The sequence below is a fragment of the Canis lupus genome, chromosome 3, assembly GCF_048164855.1.
Source record: "Canis lupus baileyi chromosome 3, mCanLup2.hap1, whole genome shotgun sequence".
Lineage (NCBI taxonomy): Eukaryota > Metazoa > Chordata > Mammalia > Carnivora > Canidae > Canis > Canis lupus.
The window spans coordinates 52,737,550-52,754,531 of record NC_132840.1 but is presented as its reverse complement, the minus strand read 5'-3'; positions in this window follow the sequence as shown (position 1 = coordinate 52,754,531).

Sequence of the window (16,982 nt, the reverse complement as noted above, 5' to 3'; positions counted from 1 at the left end):
ACAGAGAAGCAGCAAGACCAGGGATCTTGAAGAATCAAGCAGACAGGGAGGAGGACCTGTGGGGTTGGGCAGAGCACATGTTCCCTGTGGCCCCTATCGTGGGAGATGCTTGCTCCTGCAGGGGTAGGGAGGCAGAGCTGCTTAATGCCACCCTTATTACAAGCCCAGCTTCTGAGCTAGGGTTAGTGGGAAGTCAGAAAGCAGTGAGGATGCTGGAAGTGGGGATGATTTATTTTTATTTTATTTAAAAATAATTAATTAGCATAGAATGTATTATTAGTTTCAAAGGTAGAGCTCAGTGATTCAGCAGTTGCGTATAACGCCCAGTGCTCATCACATCAGGTGCCCTCCTTCATGCCCATCACCCAGTGACCCCATCCCCCCACCCTCCCCTCCAGCAACCCTCAGTTTGTTTGCTATGATTAAGACTCTCTTATGGTTTGTCTACCTCTCTGATTTCGTCTTATGGAAGTGGAGGTGACTTAAGTTCCTCAAGGTGACCAAGGACCTCGCTTCTTTGCTTAATAGGAAGAAAACATGACTATGTGTTAGATACGTGGGAGACCCTGATCACAGGAAACACTCTGGATGGCTTTGTTGATAATTAAGATTCATTTATTTATAATTCTATATATTATTTATTTATTACCATTTATATATTATTTATATATTATTATATGCTATGTTTATATTAATATAATTTTAATACATTTGCATTTATTTATTTTTACTTTTTAAAGATTTTATTTATTTATTCATGAGAGAGGCATAGAGTGAGAGGCAGAGACACAGGCAGAGGGATAAGCAGGCTCCCTGTGGGGAGCCCGATGTGGGAATCAATCCCAGGACCCCGGGATTACACCCTGAGCCAAAGGCAGATGGTCAACCACTGAGCCACCCAGGCACCCCTAATACATTTGTATTTAATATATATTTTTAAAATAATTACTGTTTTTTAAATTTATTTTATTTATTTTTTATTTTTTTACTGCTTTATTTTTTTAAGATTTTATTTTTATTTATTTATCCATGAGAGACACACAGAGAGAGGCAGAGACACAGGCAGAGGGAGAAGCAGGCTCCATACAGGGAGCCCAATGCAGGACTCAATCCCGGGACTCCAAGATCACGCCCTGGGCCAAAGGCAGGTGCTAAACCGCTGAGCCACCCAGGGATCCCTGTATTTAATACATTTTGTAATTTTATTTTATTTACAATTAAGATTTATCATTAAGATGTATTTATAATTTTACATATTATAATTTTAATGTTTTATAATGTTATTTTATTTATAATTTAATTATAATTAAGAGAGTAACTTTGGGTAGGGAAAGATGGACTCTTACAAGGATAACTTTTCGTAAGATCAAGGTGTACAACTTACAAGACCCGTTCTGAGTTCAGCATCATTTGCTTAGAATCCTTCTGGTTAACGGATCTTGTATTGAACAGTGGGGAAACAAGCAACACAATCTCGTACGGAACTACTAGTACTATCACCAAACTTTTATGGGTCATATTACATAGTCATTTCACTGAATCCTCCTATTACTTGTACGGGACTTGTACAATTGCAACCATCTGTCTTGTAAAGATAAATAATCCAAGGCCCAGAGAAGTTAAAGAACGTGGTGAACTAGAGACTCAAATCCTAGTTGCTGGTGCATCTTGATTTCTCCAAGGCAATCAATCGGCTTTTGGATATGAATGAGCCACACAAGGAGAGAAGCGAAGGTTTTTGGAAGGCCCCCCACATTGCGCAAGTCCGGCAGGTGTGGTCCACGTAGATGAAGGTGTGGTAGGTGTAGTTCACAGGGCGCGCTCTAGTCTGAGAATGGTGCCTCCGGAGTTGTGCGGCACTGTGGGGCTGTGTAGTAGGGATAATCCAATCCGTTCCTATCTTTGAATGTTATAAATTATATCACCAGAACCCTAGTAAATAATGATGCCCACCACTCTGCTGTACTGAGGTGTTTCATTCACCAGTGTCTTGACTTCATCCACCTGCCTGGCCTGGAGACTTGCCTATTTGAGCTTCTCTTGGACAGAGTCTACTGTGACATTCCTGGTACCATTGAGAGTAAAGTTAACAGTTAACATGTAATCATTGTTTATTGTATGCCAAGCACTTTCCGTTTATCATCACTTTCAATCATTAAAATGAGTTTTTATTTAAATCTTCATTTTATGGATAAGGGAATGGGATCCCTGAGAGCCTAACAGGCTACTCCACAACAGGGTCAGGCCTTGAACCCAGGGCACATGACTCCACAACCAATCTTTAATCACTAATCTTTGCTGTGTTGGTTAATGATGCAACCTTATATAAAGGGGATGGACATGATATTGTTGGAAAGACTTAATAGCTCTTGGGACACTTTCCATCCGACTTAAGAAGTCTAGCTTAGAAAAATTTTCAACCATACTAAACTGGATAAAAATCCATTTCTTACCAGCTGTATGATATTGGGCAAATTATTTAATTCTTGTTTTCTCATCTATAAAGTAGGAACAATAATAGCAGCTCTTAAGTATTATGGGGCATAAATGAGATAATGCATATAAAACACTGTAAAGTCCTGGCATATAGCCAATGCTTAATAAATGCTCCCTAGCATCATCAGCTACAGCAGCAACAGATCGTCATCATTATTATTCGGTGAACACTATTTCCATTTCAGCTGTTGCATTTAACAGGAAGCAAGAAGAAAAATGAGAACAAAAAGCCAGTACAACTAAGACACAAGAGCGCTGTTTTTTGAGATTTGACATGTAAACAATGAAGCTCTTTAAGAAACAATAATAGTTGAAGACCCTAAAGATCCCTAGAGTATTCCAAGCACTCTATGTAGGGGAAGGTACCTTTTGAGTTGTTGCAGAACTTCCCAAGCATTCTAGAACTAACCTCTTCACTACCATTGTACTTGGGCAAGGTGATTTGGGATTCTCCAGTGTTTCTCACCTAATGGGCATCAGCTCTTGGAAAGTCCACATATATTCTCACTTCAACAGTTACATTATTGTGTAAAGTAAGGTCTTATTCAGAGAGGGCGATATCAGCAAGAGAAAGCTACCTTCAAGATTGGGAGCTCATCCATTTATTCATCCATCTATCCATCCATTCACCCTTCCATTCATCCATTCACTTATTCATTTATTGAATTTATTGAGCACATTTCTAGGTACCACCAATAGAAAGATAACAAAATAGCCTCTGTCCTTGAGGAAGTCACCGGCTAAAAGGGGAGATGAATGTTCTTGAATAACCATCAATATCAGTGCAATATCAATAAATGTGCTAAGAAAGATGGTGGTATAGTGGGGAGAATGCCAGGTTTTCCACTAGGCTTTTGGAAAGATTGAATCCCAAACAGTGTATGCACTAAAGGCCTGGCCTATTTGGGTGTGCTGCAACTCTGGCCTTCACCCCACAATGACCCCTTATCAGTTCTCTCCAGAGGGCAGGCTGCCCTTCTCCCTGTATAGGTTGGGCCGTGGATAACCATGCTCTCTGCCAAGAGATCTGCTATTAGTGCTTTTCTTTTGGTTGTCTAAGCAGGACCACGTTTACTCTTTGCCAGACTTGGAGTTCTTGTAAGGGGTCACTTGGGATAATTTGGAAAAGTCTGGAGCAGGGCCAGGCAGGAGAGAAATCAGGGAGCTGAACGAGGGCTCTTTTGTGGCTTTTATGGGCAGCAGCTTTTTCCATTAGGCCTCATTCATATTCACTCTTAAGCTAACTGGAGGCATGACCCCTTCAACGGCTGTGAGAGCTCACATAGGGAGCCATGTACACCTTTGAGGTTTGGAGGAGAATCTAGTTCAGAGAGGAAAGTGCAAACTTCTACTATGAAAAGTCTTCCACACTCTTGCTTGGGTGCATTTTTCCATTCTTTCCTCCCATCAGCTCTTCACATGGACTATCCATACTAGCTGTGTAGACTCCCATGGATCCCTAAGCAGCTTCATTTTCTATTTCTCTTTCCCCCTCTTCCTGAGATGTACTTCTCCTTAACACTTCCACCTGGTGGACTTCTACTTGACTTTGGAGGTCCAGTTGAGGTGCCAAAATGTAAGCTCATTCATGGATTCATGGTATCTTTCATATGCTTCCTGATCAGAAATGATTGGGATTTTTTCTGAACCCAACTTAAATTTTTTTTAATTGTGGCAAAATGTATAAAATGTAAAACTTACTATTGTAACCATATTTTCATGCACAATTCAGTGGTATTAAGCATATTCTTATTGTTGTACAACCATTACCATCATCTACCTCCAGAGCTCATTTCATCCTGCAAAACTGAAACTGTCCCCATTCCCCTCTACCCCCAGCCCTTGGAACCACCACTCTACTTTCTATTTCTATGAATGTGACTATTTTAGGTAGAGTAGTCTTCATCTGAATGGAATCAGGCATTATTTCTCCTTCTGTGACTTTTGGTGACTCAACATTATGTCCCAAAGTTCATCCATGTTGGAGCAGGTGTCTGGATTTCCTTTCTTTTTAAAGGCTGAGTACTATTCTGTTATATGTAAATACCACATTTTTCTTATTCATTAATCTGTTGAACATTTGAGTTGCTTCCACTTTTTGGTTATTGTAAATAGTGCTGCTACTGAACACATTTTTTCACTGTCTTGTTGGGTAGATATGTTTTCTCCTAAAAGAAACATTACCCAGTCAGAAAAGTGAGATTGAAATCGAAGGTATTAAGAGAGAGGGAGCCAGGGACTGGTTCTTCTTCTAGAAACCCTCACCTTACCTCACATGGTGAGTCCAGGTACCCTAGAATGTTCTCATTCCTCAGCTATGGTTGTTCTTGCTTTGGGGAGGGGGTGCTTAGCTGTGTCCCTTTGTGACTGGAGGCTGCTTGTGATAGCACTCGAGCAACTTAGGCATTTTGCTTCAAAATTATAGTATAAGAGATATTTGAGAGTCTTCTGGATTTGCAGTGGTGGAATTTAACCTCTGTGAAATGTGCCAAGCAAGAACACAATGGATTATGGGAAATGAGCAGGTGTTGGAGCAGTAGTGAGAATATCTCTCCTCAGGAAGCCCCAAGTTCTGAACACAATTTCCTTTTTTCTGAGATAGTCAGGTGATCTGTTTCCTTCAGTCTTACCTTTTCTATTCTTGGGTTCACTTACCAGATCTTTTTTTGGGGAGTCTATTGAATGCTGTAAAAGGCACTGTGAAGATTATTTAAAAGTATAATGACTTCATCTTTCAAAGCTTTTCTTATTTAGAAAGAGCAGTACTGCCTATAGAGAAAAATGGTGGCCAGGGCAGATGTCATTGAGTCCAACGTATTCACATTCAGTGGCTTTGGTATACTTCAGAGGGAGGGCTCTTTACCTTAGATTCAATCTGGGAAAGCTGCTTGGAGAAGGGAACATGTTTTGTTTGGATTCTAAGGAATGCCTTTCTCAGAGTCTGTACTGGGATGTTTCCTTGTTAAAGACACTTTGATGATTTCTCAGCCAAGAAAAGAAAAAATAAATGGTAACATATGACTCACCAGTTGCTGGTACAACTGGGGTATGGCAGTTGACATTCACTGTCTTGACTTTAAAGTTTGAGATTTTTTTAAAAGATTTTTTTTTAAAGTAATCTCTACCCCCAACGTGGGGCTCAAATCACAACTCTGAGGTCAAGAGTCACATGTTCTTCCAACTGAGTCAGCCAGGGATCCCTAAAACTTGAGACTTTCTAAGTCTTTTTAGGTTTAGGATTTGATTTTCCCAGAGTTCTTGGAGGGTAGGAACCAAGTTGCAAACTTGCAGTTCAGTTGAGAAGAAACAGTTATGGAAAAAGGCTGGCAACATTTCTCTTACTCTTCATCAAGTTTATATCAGAGTATTTCTTTTTACCAGATTCTCATCTTTGAATCTTAATCCAGTAATCTTGCAGGGATTTCAGAAACTAAGGGGTTGGAGAATTTGCAGGCAAAGCTAAACTTTTATAAAAAGGGGGGGAAGGAGTGAGAAAAATACTTTAAACCCATACAATATGTGTGGGGAGGGTAGCAGTCTGGTTGGGGAATGGTCAGTTAAAGATTTAACAGAAATGAAAAGGAAGTTCGTTGAGATTAATTTGCTCACAAATGCCCTGGGACACAATTTAGAATAAAAATAAGAGAATTCTCGGGTCTTATCCTCTTTCATACCATAAGGAAATGATTGGTCTAGTCTGGAAGCAAAGATAATCGAGGCGTGACTGCTTGGGGGAAGAATCCTCAGGTTAATTACTAAGGAGTTTAGAAAAATACAGAAGCTGAGGTGGAATGAAGTATGAGACAGAATGTGTGCCTGTCTCCAAACACATTTCCCTTGTCTTATTCACAAAGAAGTCACGGTGTTCAGCTCAGCGCATCACATAGTAGAGGCAGTTGATGTTTGATTAAGGAATTTATTCCTTCCCATATTTATTCATTCAACAAATATTTATTGAGCATGTCTAGGCAGTAAGCAATTTTTGAGGCTCTGGGAACATAGCCAGCAACTTTTTAGGCTCTGGGAATACATATATATGTGTATATGTTTATGTATATATCAGAGAATATAGTTCTTCCTGTCTTCAATAAGGAAATAATTCTTGATGAAGGCAGTCAGTAAACAAATGGAATTCACTAAAAATCAGATGGTTGTGTGGTCTAGATAAAGAAAGAAATCTGAGGAGATTGCATTAGTTTTTAAGATTGCCATAACAAAGTACCACAGACTGAGTGGCTTGAACAACAGAAATCTATCTTCTCATATTTCTGGAGGCCAAAATTCCAAGATCAAGGAGTTGGCAGTGTCTTGGTCCCTCTAAGGATGCTAGGGAAGGATCTGTTCTAGGCGTTTCTCCTAGCTTCTGTTCATTCTGTGGCTTGTGGCAACATGACTCCAATCTCCACATGGTGCTCCTCCTCTGCCTCTAAATCCAAATTTCCCCCTTTATAAGGACATCAGTCGTATTGCATATTGGATTAGGGCCCACCCTGGTGACCTCATCTTAACTCGATCATCTGTAAAGACCCTATTTCCAAATAAGGTCACATTCACTTAAGGGTTAGGACTTAATGAATGTATTTTTGGGAGACACAATTCAACTCATAACAAAAGTTAAGTAGTTGGTGAGCTGATATTTTATATGAATGGTTAGGTGAGACCTGATAAAGTGACATTTGACTATGAGCCTGAAGTAACTGAGGCAGTGAGCCATGCAGATATCCACTTTCCAGGCATAGACTAGAATTGGGAGAATGTTCTTCATGTTCTACAAACAACAGAAGCCCATGTCATGGAAGTCAACTGAGAGAGAGAATGAGAGAAACAGAAGATAGGATCCAAGAAATTATGGGGTTTTCCCTCTAAGTAAACTGGAGAGTCATTGGCGGATTGGAGTAGCAATGTATCATATTGGGTGCACATCTTGTAAGCATCCTTCTAACAATTCTGTTGCAAATAGAGAGGGTGAGGTTGGAAGAGGGGGGCCATTTCAGGGGAGAATTGATGGCAGCCTGAACCAGAGCTGGAGTGATAGAAGCAGAGGGAGAGGTGTCAGATTTGGGACACATCTTCAAGGAAGAGCCAATAGGATTGTGGAGGCAATAGGATATGGGATGTGAGAGCAAGAAGAGGCTGAAAGAGATGCTTAAGCTTTTGGCTCATGCAGTTGAAAGGTTGGATTTGTCATTTGTTGAAGTGGGCAGAAGAGGTATTGCTGAGATAGAAATAAGAGTTTGATTTAAGACGTGTTGAATTTGAGATGATTTGGGGCGTCCAAGTAGAGGTAGCAGGTAGGTGTTGAGAGATATGAACCTAGTGTTCAAGAAGTTGTCAAATATGATGGTATATATAGCCATGGTTTGAGATTAAATCAATTAGGGAACCATCCTTCCTCTCCTCCAGCTCTGATTGTTCTCTAATTGATTTAATCTCAAACCATGGCTATATATACCATCATATTTGATGGTGGAACCATCATATTTGATGGTGGAACCTTTCCTATCCTCCAGCTCTGTTTCAGGATGAACCCTTGGGTCCTTCAGAATTTAGAGCAGAACAAGTAGAGGAGATGAACATTCATGGCCACCAGAGCAGGAGGAAACCAAGAGAAAGTGGATTCCATAAAGTTAAGTGAAGAGTATTTGGGGATGGGGTGGGGGAATCTGTGGCCAGTATGACAGCTGCTGGAAACTGGCCATGGGATTTGGCAAGGTGAGAATCACTAGTGACTGTCATATAGGCATTTGTGGGAGTAAATAGAATAAAAGTCAGGTTATAGTGGGTTCAACAGGGCCTGAGAGAGGGATTGTCCATACTTAGTGTCTCTAATTCCTTCAAGAATTTATCTTTATAGGAAATGGAAAACTTGCCATAACTGATGGTGAATGCAGTCAAGGGAGAGATTCTTTCTTTTCTTTTCTTTTTTTTTTTAAAGGAAGATAATATAGCACTTTATATTCTGATGGAGATGATGGCAGTAGAGAGGGAAAAATTAATGGTGGGGAGAGATGGCACAATTGTTGAAGTGATGGCTTTGAATAGGTGAGAAGTTGTGGGATCAGTATCAAGATTAGCTGTATTGGAGGGTACAATTAGTTCATTATTAACAGGAAGGCAGGTGAGGAAAGGAGGTTTAGATGGGTACAGACATAAGTAGTTTGGAAAAGGGGATGGTAAAAGTGTATAGAAGAATTTTTTTGGGGGTGTGTTGTTTCTTTTATTTTGTCAGACAAATTAGAAGCAAGGACACTAGCAGAGAATGGAAGAGGATGTTTAAGATTTGAAGATAGGGTGATGCGGGGATCCCTGGGTGGCTCAGCGGTTTAGCGTCTGCCTTTAACCCAGGTGTGATCCTGGGGTCCTGGGATCGAGTCTCACGTCGGGCTCCCTGCATGGAGTCTGCTTCTCCCTCTGCCTGTGTCTCTGCCTCTCTCTCCCTGTGTCTCTCATGAATAAAGAAAAAATAAAATCTTAAAAAAAAATAAGACAGGGTGATGGGGACACCTGGGTGGCTCAGTGGTTGAGCATCTGCCTTCAGCTCAGGGCATGATGCTAGGGTCCTGGGATCAAGTCCCACATCGGGCTCCCCTCAGGGACCCTGTTTCTCCCTTTGCCTGTGTCTCTGCCTCTCTCCTGTGTGTCTCTTGTAAATTAATAAATAAAATATTGTTTTTAAGAAAGAAGAAGACAGAGTGATGATGTGAAAGGGTCCCCAAGGTACACAGGAGCATGTCTGGATTACAGGAGTAGGAGTATGGTGAATGGCTGAGCAGTACCGAGCACCCACCTGAAATAGGTGGCCATTAATTGAAGGTAACTCTGGTCATCATGATGGGGTGTTTCCTCCAGCCATGTTCAGATGCATTGGTAAAAGGGGAAGAGGGCAATTAGCAAACAGAAAAGAAGAAAAGGAGTTGAGGTTATATACAAATACATTCTCTAGGTGATATCATATGGTATTAGTTAAATACTCCCTCTATGCTGTAGGATTGTAGGATCTAAGTCAGGTAAAAGTAAGGACAAGAATAGAGTGAGGGACAGAGAGAATTCACTGGATGAATGAGCTAAGGTTCTGGTGGAGTCTCAGGATTGTTGGAGTTGTGGGTAATTGGAAAGAATGAGCTGGGAAGTAGGTGCCATTCATGAGGGAGCCATCAGGTCAATGGGAAGTGAGTGGCAGTCATGAGAGAGTCAAGCCACTTAGCATTGTGGAGAGTGGGTATAGTTTTAGGTAATAACCATGTCTATAGCCATAAAGTGGGTGGCTAATAAAAGGCAGGGGACAGTACGTGGAGACAAGGAGAATAAGGATATGAGAGACCAGGGTTTTGGAAGGACCATGAACTTAGATGGTATAATACCCAGGAATTCTTGAAGTCTGGATGACTGAAGCATGGAGGCTGTCCAGTGGTAAAATCTGAAGACATGAGCTTTGCAGTTGAGAGTGTTGGGGAAGAGGGAGGGACAATGGCTTAGGAACAGTCTGGGGGAGCAGGAAGGATATAAGCCCACCTTCAAGACCAGCAGCATGAGCACCATGAACGAGAGTATGGTCAACACTTTGGAGGTCCATAGGGAAAGCTCTGCCCTTAAGGGTGAGCCAAGTTTTAGTTACAGCAAGAAGGGGGTGGGAATGTTCAGAAGGTTCAGGATGTAGGGAGTTTACTTGCATTGGGTGAGTGTAGGGAGGTGGGGAAGCATGAGAGGTGGGGGCGGGCTCAGGGATGTCCAGAGAGGAGGTGTGATGAGGGATAAAGAAGCCCTGGAGAATCTTGGGCTTCCTGCAGTGACTGACTTCAATGGAGAGACAGGCCAATGTGCAGTAGTCTAGGGCAGACTGTGATACTGAGTCCATTGGAGCAGCATGGGGCCATGGTGAGACTTTTGTCAGGAGCATGCATGGTGGGGAGTGGAGGGGGGTGGGCTCTGGACCCTTGCTTCATTCTTCTTCTGGTATTTTGCTGCCTAGAGGGCTTCAAGTTACAGTTGAACTCTGGGACTCTCCTTTGTGTCTGGTGCTAGGTGTGTTAGGGCCACAAAAGGAGGTTGCCAGCACACCCCAAAGTTCTGCAGATATGACATGGCACAGCCTCAAAGAGGAGGAGAGCCCCCTTTTTGGAGATTGGTTTAAAATGAGATAGTTTGTGATAGTTTGTTGAAAAGTAATGATTGGCTAGATTGGGAGATAAGCTCATGGTCATTATGCATCAGGCCTGATGCTTGGTTACTGCCATTTGTAAATGGGCTTTGAGATTTTATTCCATTATCCAAAGAGACTCTAATTACCCAAGTAGATTCACAATTCTTTTTTTCATGATTTGAAGATAAAAGATCATTTGTCCCTAATGATAAACTAAAAGAATGTTTTCTCAGCTGAATAAAAGGTTAAACTCCTATTCATTGTGTTTTGTCTTCAAACCTTTGATAGAAGAAACTTTCTTACCATTTATAGCTATGTAAAAAAAGGTAGAGTTTTGGGTAAGTATAGTTTATGAAAGAAATTTCAACACATATACGACTTGAATAGAAAAAAACAAAAGAACCAAAGTCTGCTTCATAGAAGGGCTGAAATATCTCTTCTAGGCTTTTAGCTTTCTTCTTTTTAAAGTGACTTCAGAGGAGCAAATCACTACTAATTCTAGACTAGCAAAGGGAAGGGATTATGAGAAAAGAATTTTTGAAATGGGACTTTTTAGGGTGGGAAGCACTTAGGATGGTGTCTGGGAATTACATAGGGAGAATGGTGGTTAGTAGAATTTTGATAGAGAGAAATATAGTGTTTTATCAAGCCTCTGACAAAGAAAATTTAGATTTGTCATTGTTATTTTTTCCTAATAGTAAAGCAGTGCATGGAACATTTGCCAACAAATTGGTAGATCTACCTGACTTAGACAAGACATCCATTTCGTGTCACAAATCCATAGAAATTCTGAATAAATTATTATAAAAGATATTTTGTAATCTCTAGCCAAGTTGAAAGAAAGAGGAAGAAGTCACAAGATGAGAGAAATTAAAAGATATCTAGACTAGAACATTACATGGGAGTGGACAGGTGCAGCAAGCCCCACATACAAGGCCCCAGGCCGAGGGCTGGTGTATTGCCTGTGCAGGGCAGGTAAGATGGGCAGCACTCACTGAAGGGGGCCTGGAGCTGATCTTCCTGCATAGAGCCCAGATCCAGGGTCTACTCATTTGTGAAAATTTCTCCAGCTACTATCTGGGAAAGCAGCAAGGAGGCTGTACCTGAAGGTCAAACCCCAGGCTTGCACCGCCATGTAAATGGAAGTTATAGAAGATCACTTCATGTGAGAAGACTAAGCCAAGTAATGAACATAAAAACTCTTCTAGAAGGAATGGAACCTCCAAGGTTACGGCATAACAAACCCCATACTGCTTCATGGGGATAGTATTGCAATTCATGGCACAATATCCACAGGGGAAATGGAAAATGGTACACTATGAGAGTCTGCATATGCTTAAAGAAAATAAATCCTACTCATTCTCTAGGTGATATCATATGGTATTATTTAAATACTCCCTTTATGCTGCTAACTTCCACACATATGACATCAGCCTGGACCTTCTCTCCTCTTAACTCTGGATGGTTCTCAAGTCCAGATTACCTTCAAGACAACTTCGCTAAGGCATCTGAGAAGAACTCTGAGTGAAAAGTGTGTGAGACAGCTGGCCTCCAGAATGGCCCTGAAGATCCAGGCTTCCACCATTTGCAACCTGAGCAATACCCACCCCCATACACACACCCCACTAGGAGCTGGGTAGTGTGATGGATGCAGGATGGCAGGAGTGATGTTATTTCACTTTTGAGACTAGGTTGTAAAAACACTTTGGCTTCTGTTTGAGTTCCTTTTTTTTTTTTTTTTTTTTTTTTTTTTTGTTTGAGTTCCTTTTGCTGTCTCTTACCCTCTCTTGGGTCTCTTGCTCTAGAGGAAGCCAGATTGACACTCAGGCAGCTCAGGCAGCAAAGCCTGGAGGCTTTGTGAACAACAGCCAGCATGAACTTCACAGTTATGTGATAGAATCACCATGAGAGCACACTCTCCAGCCCCAGTGGTGCCTCCAGCCCCTGTCAAAGCTTAACTGCATTCTAATGAGCTATCCTGAAGTAGAACTAACTATGTAAGCTGAGCTCTGATTCTCAAACTTCAGACTCTGTGAGATAATAAGGGTTTATTGTTCAAGCTGCTAAATTTGGGGGCAATTTGTTCTGCAGCAATGGATAATGAATACAGTGCATCCAAAATGAACTCCCTGTCTTCCCCCAAACCTTGTCCTTCTCTAGTCTTTCCTGTCTCTATAAATGGTAACTTTGTCCTTTCAACAGCTCAGACCAAAACCTTTGGAGTCATCTCTGGATGATGAGATAAGTAGAGAGTCGTCTCTGTGTTTCTCACATCCTACATCCCATTTTTCAGCAAGTCCCTGTTGGCTCTCTCTTTAAAATATATGCATTATCTGACTCCTTCTTACCCTCTCCGTAGATACTGTCCTGGTCCAAGCCATGATCATGTCTTGAATGGGTTATTGCAATTGCTCCTAATGGTCTCCCTGATTCTGACCTTGTCTGGTTTCAGTTTTTCCACAACGAAGTGGCCAGAGTTATCTTTTGATGTTATAGATCAGATCAGATCACTCTTCTAACCAGATTCCTCTGATGGCTTCCAGTATTAGCTAAGATAAAGGCCAAAGTCCTTCCAGGGGTTCTGATGCCAGTTTTGCCCTTCTTCTGATCTCATCTCCTACTGTCCTCCTGGCTCCCTTTCCTCCAGCCACACTGGCATCATTATTTTTACCCCAAAGGCAAGGAATAGTCTTGTATTAGGGTTTTTACTCTCATGGTCTCCTCTGCCAGGACTGTCCTCTCTAACAACTGCAGGGCTTTTGTTCTTGTTCTCCACCTTATATGTTTCTCTTCCATGAAAGCCCTATTTAAATTGTAGCCTTCACTCCTTACCTGGGGGTAAGGAGTAAGTAAGTAAGGGGTACCTTTCCTGCTTTATTTTCTCTCTAGCTTTATCATCATCTGACATACTATGTATTTCATATATCTTATGCATTGTCTCTCTCCTTCCACTAGAATATGAGTCCCATGAAGACAGGGAATTTTGTTGATTCTGTTCACTGATGCATTCCACGTCCCAAGAGAAATGCCTGGCACCTAGTAGGCACTCAAATGTTTTTGTGTTTTTTTAAAAGCAAATACTTAAACAGATGACATAATATTATAATATTTGGAAAACACAGGAAAATTTGAAACTATAAAATAAAAATGTTTAAATCTATTAAAAGTGAAGGAGTGAGAAGCATTAAAAAAAAAAAAACAAGACATTCTTCAAATCAGGCAGATTTGGAAAACAACTGATTTCACTTAAGAAATGAAGAATATAGCAACTTAAAAAAAAACTCCAAAACATAAGGAATTGGTAAGATTTAGAGGACAAATCTGAGGAAACCACTCAGAATGGGGCACAAAGATATGATTAGATGAAAATTATAAAAAGGTAGTTAAAACTTGGAATGAGAAGGACTGGCATGTGTTTAATAGGTATCCCAAGGGGAAATTACTGACAGTGAAAGAGAGGCAGGATTTTAAAAAAACCCAAAACTATGGTGGAGACTTTTTCAGATTAGAAAAATAAAACAAGGGGGGAGGAGCAAGATGGCGGAAGAGTAGGGTCCCCAAATCACCTGTCCCCACCAAATTACCTAGAAAACCTTCCAATCATCCTGAAAATCTATGAATTCGGCCTGAGAATTAAAGAGAGACCAGCTGGAATGCAACAGTGAGAAGAGTTCACGCTTCTATCAAGGTAGGAAGACGGGGAAAAAGAAGTAAAGAAACAAAGGCCTCCAAGGGGGAGGGGCCCCGCGAGGAGCCGGGCTGAGGCCGGGGCGAGTGTCCCCAGGACAGGAGAGCCCCGTCCCGGAGGAGCAGGAGCTGCACCGACCTTCCCGGGGGAAAGGGGCTCCAGGGAGTTGGAGCAGGACCCAGGAGGGCGGGGATGCCCTCGGGCTCCCTGGGACACTAACAGAGCAACTGCGCGCCCAGGAGAGTGCGCCGAGCTCCCTAAGGGCTGCAGCGCGCACTCGGAGGGGCTCGGGCGGCGGCTCCGCGGAGGGGGCTGCACGGCCCCGGGAGCAGCTCGGAGGGGCTCGGGCAGAGGAAGAGGCTCCGTGCGGAGGGGGCTGCGCGGTTCCTGGAGCAGCTCGGGGGGCTCGGGCAGCAGCTCCGCGGAGGGGGTTGCGCCGCCCGGGAGCGCGAATCCACCAGCGCAGGCTCCGGAGCACAGGGCGCCGGGACACAGCCCAGGATCCCGCCTCCCCCGGGACAGGCAGAGGCCGGGAGGGCCCAGGACAGCAAGGACGCTCCTGCCCCAGCTGAGCAGATCAGCGGCCCCGCCCCGGAGCCTCCAGGCCCTGCAGACGGAGTTCCTGCCGGAGCTGAATCCAGGGCTCCAGAGCTGCCCCGCCACTGGGGCTGTTCCTCCTGCGGCCTCACGGGGTAAACAACCCCCACTGAGCCCTGCACCAGGCAGGGGCACAGCAGCTCCCCCAACTGCTAACACCTGAAAATCAGCACAACAGGCCCCTCCCCCAGAACACCAGCTAGACTGACAACTTCCAGGAGAAGCCAAGGGACTTAAAGAACACAGAATCAGAAGATACTCCCCCGTGGTTCTTTTTTTTTTTTTTTTTTTTTGCTTTTTGATTTGTTTCCTTCCCCCACCCCCTTTTTTTCTCCTTTCTTTTTCTTTCTCTTTTTCTTCTTTTTTTCTTTTTTTTTCTTCCCTTTTTTTTCTCTTTCTCTTTGCTTTCCTTCTTTCTCTCCTCTCTTTTTCTCTTTTTCCCAATACAACTTGCTTTTGGCCACTCTGCACTGAGCAAAATGACTAGAAGGAAAACCTCACCTCAAAAGAAAGAATCAGAAACAGTCCTCTCTCCCACAGAGTTACAAAATCTGGATTACAATTCAATGTCAGAAAGCCAATTCAGAAGCACTATTATACAGCTACTGGTGGCTCTAGAAAAAAGCATAAAGGACTCAAGAGACTTCATGACTGCAGAATTTAGAGCTAATCAGGCAGAAATTAAAAATCAATTGAATGAGATGCAATCCAAACTAGAAGTCCTAACGACGAAGGTTAACGAGGTGGAAGAACGAGTGAGTGACATAGAAGACAAGTTGATGGCAAAGAGGGAAACTGAGGAAAAAAGAGACAAACAATTAAAAGACCATGAAGATAGATTAAGGGAAATAAACGACAGCCTGAGAAAGAAAAACCTACGTTTAATTGGGGTTCCCGAGGGCGCCGAAAGGGACAGAGGGCCAGAATATGTATTTGAACAAATTCTAGCTGAAAACTTTCCTAATCTGGGAAGGGAAAAAGGCATTCAGATCCAGGAAATAGAGAGATCCCCCCCTAAAATCAATAAAAACCGTTCAACACCTCGACATTTAATAGTGAAGCTTGCAAATTCCAAAGATAAAGAGAAGATCCTTAAAGCAGCAAGAGACAAGAAATCCCTGACTTTTATGGGGAGGAGTATTAGGGTAACAGCAGACCTCTCCACAGAGACCTGGCAGGCCAGAAAGGGCTGGCAGGATATATTCAGGGTCCTAAATGAGAAGAACATGCAACCAAGAATACTTTATCCAGCAAGGCTCTCATTCAAAATGGAAGGAGAGATAAAGAGCTTCCAAGACAGGCAGCAACTGAAAGAATATGTGACCTCCAAACCAGCTCTGCAAGAAATTTTAAGGGGGACTCTTAAAATTCCCCTTTAAGAAGAAGTTCAGTGGAACAGTCCACAAAAACAAGGACTGAATAGATATCATGATGACACTAAACTCATATCTCTCAATAGTAACTCTGAATGTGAACGGGCTTAATGACCCCATCAAAAGGCGCAGGGTTTCAGACTGGATAAAAAAGCAGGACCCATCTATTTGCTGTCTACAAGAGACTCATTTTAGACAGAAGGACACCTACAGCCTGAAAATAAAAGGTTGAAGAACCATTTACCATTCGAATGGTCCTCAAAAGAAAGCAGGGGTAGCCATCCTTATATCAGATAAACTAAAATTTACCCCAAAGACTGTAGTGAGAGATGAAGAGGGACACTATATCATACTTAAAGGATCTATTCAACAAGAGGACTTAACAATCCTCAATATATATGCCCCGAATGTGGGAGCTGCCAAATATATCAATCAATTATTAACCAAAGTGAAGAAATACTTAGATAATAATACACTTATACTTGGTGACTTCAATCTAGCTCTTTCTATACTCGATAGGTCTTCTAAGCACAACATCTCCAAAGAAACGAGAGCTTTAAATGATACACTGGACCAGATGGATTTCACAGATATCTACAGAACTTTACATCCAAACTCAACTGAATACACATTCTTCTCAAGCGCACATGGAACTTTCTCCAGAATAGACCACATACTGGGTCACAAA